This window comes from Ambystoma mexicanum, chromosome 3q (genome assembly GCF_040938575.1).
Source record: "Ambystoma mexicanum isolate Mex_15411 chromosome 3q, UKY_AmexF1_1, whole genome shotgun sequence".
Classification (NCBI taxonomy): Eukaryota; Metazoa; Chordata; class Amphibia; order Caudata; family Ambystomatidae; genus Ambystoma; species Ambystoma mexicanum.
The window spans coordinates 1,177,309,231-1,177,317,083 of NC_090926.1; the positions used below are offsets into that span (position 1 = coordinate 1,177,309,231).

At 48.9% G+C, this 7,853-nt stretch overlaps 1 long non-coding RNA gene across 1 annotated transcript in view; it reads right to left on the reverse strand.

Annotated features, from left to right (window-relative positions):
- LOC138447734 (uncharacterized) overlaps nt 1-904 on the reverse strand; it is a 202,333-nt gene extending 201,429 nt beyond the window's left edge. Inside the window, exon 1 of the long non-coding RNA XR_011259935.1 lies at nt 779-904. This is a non-coding gene — a long non-coding RNA (uncharacterized lncRNA). The remainder of the gene's footprint in view (nt 1-778) is intronic.
- Between the last annotated feature and the right edge of the window lie 6,949 nt (nt 905-7,853).

A 7,853-nucleotide genomic window follows, 5' to 3' on the forward strand; every position in this document is an offset into this window, starting at 1 on the left:
TTGCCCAAGATCACTACATGCGCAGAAAGTGGCCCAATTCCAAAGTGTGGTTTGAAGTAAAGCACATGACTTGTTTTAACGGGCAAGTGCGCCATTCGCCTAGACTGGCTTCTTTTTATTGCGTACTCGCTGCCCAGGCATACCACCTATCCCATGTGCAAACATGCAAATGGATGCCCACAGACCCAAGCAACCACACCGCCCCCCACTCCCCCATTGCGGTTAAATGTGTAATCTCTACATGAAGAGGCACTAGTTTTCTTGCCTTCTGGAGATTCGATTGTCCAATGCGGCCCTCTGCCATATAAACTGCGTTCACATTTCTGTGGAGCAACGACATAGCCAGCACCATAGAAGCCCCACGACCCGTGCACTGCTTTCACATGCACCGATGACTAGGAGCCCGCCAAGTTGCCAACAAAGACCCGACTCCCGCTGCAAGGCCAGTTCGCTTCCCCCAACATTACCCCGAATGTACCCTCTGGACCCAGGCATGCATGCTGCAGCCCATGCCGGCCCGGTAGCCACAAATCAATCATTGGCCATGACCATAAAAAACATTGCGGTATGATGATCGCACTGACCCAGAGAATGAAACATTAAAACCTTCCCCTGTGGCACAGCGGCCTCCCCGGACAATTATGTACAAATCAATCTACTCCACAAACGTAGCACAGGTCCGGGGACAAGACAAAGCTTACATATTATTACCGAATAACACAGCACATTAACTGATCAGACCAGACACACAACAGAAATTCATTTGATCGTTATTTACCTGCGAAGCGTTCCTGCTCCCACCTCCTTGAAAACTCCTTCCTCGACCTCGACCCGCAGGATAGACTACACATTTCCACTGTGCATGAACCTGACGGACGAGCTGTTGCAGGATGTTACTTTTTTGCAAAACACTGGGAGCGGGCCAGGCTGGCTCCCAGTGTTTTGTAAAAAAGGTAACACTCCCACATGCAAAGTGGCTGCTGGCGCCATGGTGTCTCGCGCCAACTCGCTGCCTGCAAATTAATTCATTACAGCCTGGCAGATGGTGCACATCAAAGTGAACATGAAAACATAATTGGAGCAAAGAGAATCTGTAAAAGCAACAGCCCAGGCCTGCCAGCCTAGGTAAACAGAGGCTGCACAATGTTCGTGTGATGAATGCACAGTTAACACTGCGGTTGACTTTTGATCAATAACTTGAGCCTGACTCCTTTACCCGCCTGCTTCCTTCCCTTCTCGGTGTCTGAGGAATGCCATCAGTTTTAAAAAAAAAATCAATTATTATTACGGTACGGGCTGCACAATTCGTGCTTGAAGCTCCAATGCGAGTCAGCAAGAACATCTGGCGCACACGCACTGGGAAAGGAGAACAACAAGGTTTATGCCTGCCCGCCAACTAACCTCTCCAGCTCGTCGGAGTGTGTGCACGCCTTCCCCACAGCCTCTGCAGGGATCACTTTGCTCCTCTCGGCAGGCAGTCAGCACTCGAAGTCTCGCTTCCTTTTGAATGCAAAACCGAATGCTAAATGGCCTGCTCTGCTCTCTCACCTCTGTGCACATGGGCGCGCTCCGCCGGACGGAGCCTGTTACTTTTAGGAAATGTAACAAAATAACAACACCAAGCCCGCCCAGGCAACCCTGCAGGCTGGCCCCCCGGCGCCATCAGGCTGATAGCCGAGGCAGCTGACATGAATGATTTATTATGTGTGTGTGTGAAAATCGGCCCCTAAGTGCTAAATAAAACCGGCCCACAGTCCAGTCAGCTCTAATTCTCATCGGCCACGGGCCGATTGGCCGACTGCTCAATCCAACGCTGGTTGGAAGATAACACCATGCGCTTTTCACGCAGAGCAGCAGCCAGACAGCTGTGCATTTCAGAAGTGTCCGAATATCCTGCGTGCGCACTCATTGGCCTTGACACAAAAGACACATTAATAAAAGAACGCGGCTCTCTCCCTCGTTCACCGGTACTTTTCTCCCCTGTGCTTTGCGCCGTTCAAGGAGATGGCACTTTTGTAGCAAAACAAGTTTTTTCTGCAGACAAACGTTACATAAGTGTACTGCCAGTGGACTGTTCGCTTTTTCCCAAGCCTCTAATTTCTTCTCACGGTGTTTGAGAGATTGTTTTTTAAAGGAGAGTTACTTTGTATTCAGAATCGGACCATCTCCTTTGCGTCTCCCGCCTATCACCAGACCACTAAGTTCTCTGGCCCATTCCAAAGACTGCATGAGCATACATGCCAACCATACTGATTTAGGCAGTAGGCTTCTACTTTTTGAGCAGTCCTACCACCTACAGATTTGGGTGACAGATCATACTGCTTTTTGCAGGGGCAGGTCATTTGTGACTCTAAGGCAGGCTGCTTGAGACCGGCCCAAGACCAAACATGCAACACATTAGTTAGTCTGTCTGTGCGGTGGGCGGGTAAGTGATTACTTTGAGTGATGGGCTCAGACCAATCCAGGGACCTGACAGCTTTGTGACTCTGCCCTGCACTCTGGCTGCGAAGGGCCTTAGGTGAAGCACCAGTGAAGGCAAGTGGCAGAGCGTAGCACCATCACACAGCATCTGCCTATCAGACTGAGGAGGGTATCCATCTCCACGTTGTTCAGTGATTCAACCTGCACTGCAGGAATAAATGTGTATTGCCCAGGCTGCTGCTACAGAGTAGTGGCAAACGCTGCCTACCAGCTCTGTGTGATTACCTTCTGTGAAGTTAGGTAATTGAATTTGGTGTTAAATTACCATTTACAATTATACATTTTAAACATTTGAACATCTTTCCATGTTCTGCTGTTTGACGGGTTGTGTTTTTTAGTATGCTCCTGTGGTGCCAACAATGTATGTTTAGTATTTTCTTGTGATGTCATTGTTATGCGAAGTATTATTTTTGAAACTTGAAAAATCCGACATCAATTTGGTCACAGAATGTTGGCAAGTATCCATCAGTGCGGAAGCGGGGATAGGCGTTGCTCTCCATTTATTCTTGCCGAGGGAAGGAACTCTCGTAAAAAGGTTCATTATGTATCCATTTATTGTTCCGTTTTTCCAGGTTTCAGTGTAGTTGCAGCTCATTCAGTATTTAGTTCCGCATTCCAAGATGCACCTTGACTCCAATGCGCGTGCTGTTCCGTGGGACTTGTTCACCGCCCCCTGTCCGTAAACATGAACACACGTTCAAGCGTAAATCTCCACACGCCTTTCATTCTGCCCTGCACACTGTCTGAAGAATTTGAACATTGATTTGAAAGGACGCACAACTTGTATACACCTATCGTCCTTTAACCCATTAAGTGCCAAGGACGACTATGTTGTGTAGTGCCCTTTTGCAACAGAACGGCTGCAGACTCTGAAATGGAAAGAGCTGAGTCTCGGCAGCAGCAGGACATTGCTAAACAAGACCTCTAGCAGCAGCAGGAGAAGCGCCGGTGGACCACGAGCCCAGCAGTACCAGGAGACTGTGAGCCCCGCTGTGAGGAGAAGCACCAGTGGATCACGAGCCCAGCAGCGCCAGGAGACCGTGAGCCCCGCCGTGAGGCAAAGCGCCAGTGAACCAGGGGCCCAGCAGCGGCAGGAGATCGTGAGCCCCGCCGGGAGGAGAAGCGCCGGTGGACCGAAGCCCAGGCAGCGGAGGGAGAGTGCGTTGGAACGTGGCAACAGGGAGGAACGCTGACGTGGAGGAGCCGCAGAAAAAAACAACAAAGACATCAGGAACAGCCCTGCGCCCCCTGGTTAACCTACAGGATAAAACAAAACACAGGTCCATGAAAGAAAGAGACCGCCGCTCATACCCCCAGAGCACCAGAAAGACACGCGCGTACACAGCTACCAAGATACGCCAAAGCGTATTATGAACAGCCAGAACCACGTGTGAGCCCCGCCAGCAGCACACGCTTGTGCGCAACTTCAAACGCTCACCCCTCACACCACCCGGGGCACCATAAAAAGGCCCTTGTGCACCATGCCAGCAACGCATGCCTGGCCGTACAACAAAATGCTTGCATCACGTGTGAGCCCTCGCCAGCAGCACACACCTGTGAGAGCAAACTCCAACAGAGCCCGCACCAGCAGCATACGCCTGTGAGCGCAAACTCCAACATCTAAATCCAACACAAGTACAGAAGAGCTGCCACTCAGCCCCTATTGAAAGAAGAGGAAGGCAGTAAAACTCATTCAACTACAAGATCCCAGAATCCAACTGGTCACCGCCAATACCAGATCCACGAACAAACACGCACCGCACAGAAAGACCAGCACAATAGTACCCCGAGGCCACCCAAGGCACGACTATGAACGACCAAGCGCAAGCAGCAGCTGAGGAAGGATCTCCTATAATTGCTCCTGCCGGCCTAAGCTCACATGCAAGCCTTATGAGAAGACCAAGCCCATTCACTCTCAACCCACATCATGATCAAGGGCATCGATGGGAAGAATGGATAGAGGAATTTGAAGACTTTGTAGGTGCCATCGGCACCCAAAACCCTCCCAACAAGATCAGCATCTTTACAAATGTGGCAGGTAGAGAAATAAAGAACATAATATGCACAATCCCCCTGCAAGACAGCGCCACCTACCCACGTCTCCTCGCAGCCATCAATGGGAAACTGGTTATCACCAAACCGTGGTTATCACCAAACCGTGACTATGAACGCTATACTTTCAATCAGTGCGCCCAGCTCCCCCACAAATCCATAGGGGAATTTGTCATTCGCCTACAAAGCAAAATCATCAAATGTGACTTTGCCAACTTTAACGACGACGAAGCGATAAGGCTACGCATCATAGAGGGATGCATATCGTCAATGTTCAGGAAACACCTGTTAAAAAAAACCCTATCCCTCAAAGATGTTTTGGACTTGGCCAGAGAGTACGAAAGGATTGATGTTCAGGCAGCAGCCATAGAAAACCCCAAAAAGGGTGATGTCATGCAGCCATAACAACCAACACCCGATAACCAAATACCCAAAATAGACCAACTCCTAGATACTCCTCGCCACGGACACAAAGTGACCGACAATGCTACCTCTGCGGGTTCGAGTACCCACACAAGGGACCATGCCCTGCGATTGGCCAACGATACATGCGATGTGGGCAAGAAAGCCACTTTCAAGCCATGTGCAGAGAACAACTCCCCGAAGTAAGCCCAACCCGTCAACCAAATGCCAATCGCCCACACCGGAATCATACAGAGAACAGCAGGACCAGCGCCTCATGACCGCCTACCATCATCCAAACACAGTAAGAGCGCTAGAAGGTCTATAAATTGAACCTGACAGGAAAACTCATGAACTCTACGACTACCGTCACGGTGACCAGGTGCACATAGCGGCGCAGGACAGAGCACACATGAATGAACTCTCGCCACCTCACGAGCTAGACAACCTGACCCATCCGTTCCCATTGGTCGTCGACCCATATCACAACTCTCCACCAAGATACCATCAGGAAGAAACAACGGCCGCAATACCTAAAAGACGGCTATGATAGGGAGTACGTCCGACTCCTAAGTATCGACATTGAGGACACAACGGCCTCCAAAGTCATGATACAAATGGGAGGCACCAGAAACCAATTTGTTGTTGACACTGGAGCAAGAGTAAATGTCATGAACAAAGAACTATACCATGACATCCCAGCCCTATACCCCCTACGGGAATCCAGAACACGCATCTTCCAATGGGTTGTAACCCTGCCAATGACGTCCAGAGGACAATTTCAATGTGACTTGACACACCGTGACGTCATGATAACAACCACAATTCATGTCATAAAGAGCCCGTGCATAGGACGCTGCCTTCTCAGCTACAGAGCAGCCAGGGCCTTGGCACTCGTCGACCTGCAATATGACCAAACTGAAGTCCTAAAAGGAAAGCCATCAAAACACGAAGCCATCATGTCAGTAACATGCCGACCCCTCACAAAAGAAGATCTCAAAGCTCAGTTCCCACAACTATTTGAAGGGGTCGGAATGCTCAAAGACTCTGCTGTCAAGCTGTCCATTGACCCCAAAGTCACGCAAGTGCCTCAACACTCCCGCAAAGTTGGTTTCCACCTCCAGGAACAAGTCTCAAATGATATCCAACTCTTCCTTCTCAACGACATCATCGAGAAAGCAGAAGGCCCAACACCTTGGGTATCTCCAATAGTAATAGTACCAAAGGACAATGGACAATGAAACGAAAACCCGGTCGTCTGGTCACCCTAAGCTGGTGCATGTCCACGACCAGTCCTCCCCCCACCCCATAACAAAGTATGCTCATCCTTTTTTCATAGACTTGAATAAAGCTCAGCCATCTCTTTGCTTCCACCAGAAATATGAAAAGCGTCAATGATGTGGTCAGCCATCTCTTTGCTTCTACCAGAAATATGAAAAGCGTCAATGATGTGCTGTGGTGCCCCGCTGCCCTGCTGCCCTGCTGCCCGTTTGCCTGGTCTTTCGGTGCTCAGGCATATCAGAGAAAGAGGGAGGAGTGGGTTAGGTTAGTGAGGCGAGAGGTAACGTCCGCAGTTGCCGTCATGCGTGGATACCGGAAGTAACCTGAATTTTGCGTGCAGGTCTGTTTCTAGGTGTTGTCTCTTCATGATAGAGGCACTTGTGTTAAAAGAGGAGGGTTTGTGCTGCTGTGTGGTGCTACTTGACAGCATTGTCAAGGGCTTTGGTTTTGGCCGTGCCCAGACCTAGGATCTCGACGCCTAGGCGCACACGCATTGGTTACGTGACAAAGTAGTTATTTGAAGCCAGGTACCATACATCTTCCACTCAGCAGTTCTTAAGTTTGATGCCCTGCTTCTGTACATTGCATCTACGCGCACCTCTCCAGACGTTTGTGGGCCGCGCACAGTCATCCACTGACTTCTTTTCTGACGTCCTCATGGATCCAAAATGGGCGTCATTATTCACCATGGGGGGATTGCAGACATCTTTTAGGCTTCTGATTAACACATTTGAGGCACATCTACGGACACTTGTGCTCGGCTTGCATATCCCCTGGGGACCGCATGTCCCATAGACGAAAAGGCAATGCATTTACAGGTGCCCCCATTATTTCCTTATGGGTGTGTACTATTCAAGTGTGCTAGACTACTCAGAAAAATAATCAGTGTCATCTCAAAATATTAGGAGAATTTGTATTCCTGTTTAGAAACATTCACTAGTTCTTTAAAATAAAGCGTTAGAGTACAGATAGGGAGAAAAGGCACAGTAGTTGCCTGTTTATTTGCCCACTAATTGACTAGCCAAGGCCTTGCTAATCTATATGGCCATACCCACCCGGTACCCCCTACCCCCTCCCGGCTAAAAACACCTCCTTGTGGGAAGTCTTTGAGCTTGCTTCATTCCAGCCTTACCAGCAAACTGTGTGCCCGAGGTGCCTGCCAGATGTTTTCAAAGCAGCCACCTGAGAGTTAATGGCTTAATTTGTAGTTGTAAACTTGGTACTGGTGTAATAAAAATGCCTTAACCAGGTCTGCCACAGCCACTCAATTTATGAGCACTCTGTGTGTCATTCTCTGGAGTCGTGTTAAAGACCAACATTGCCAAAGCAAATGGTTTCGCCGTGTATATAAGTAGTAGGCATTCACCAGGCAACAAAAGCCCAAACTGTCCATCCAGTTGGAGAGCGGCTGTCATGTCTGATTTGACGGAAGCAAACATCTCATTAGAGACCCTACTAACCAATCCTATTAAAGCTAAAACTAAATTATACCAACTTGACTGGAATCTAACCCAACAAGATTGTTTAAAATTAAAAGATTTTGATAGATCCTTGTTTGGGCATAAAAAACTCCGCCAAACCACTGATTATTTACTGAAATGTCCATCTTATAAACTCAGAAATCAAATACTGAGATT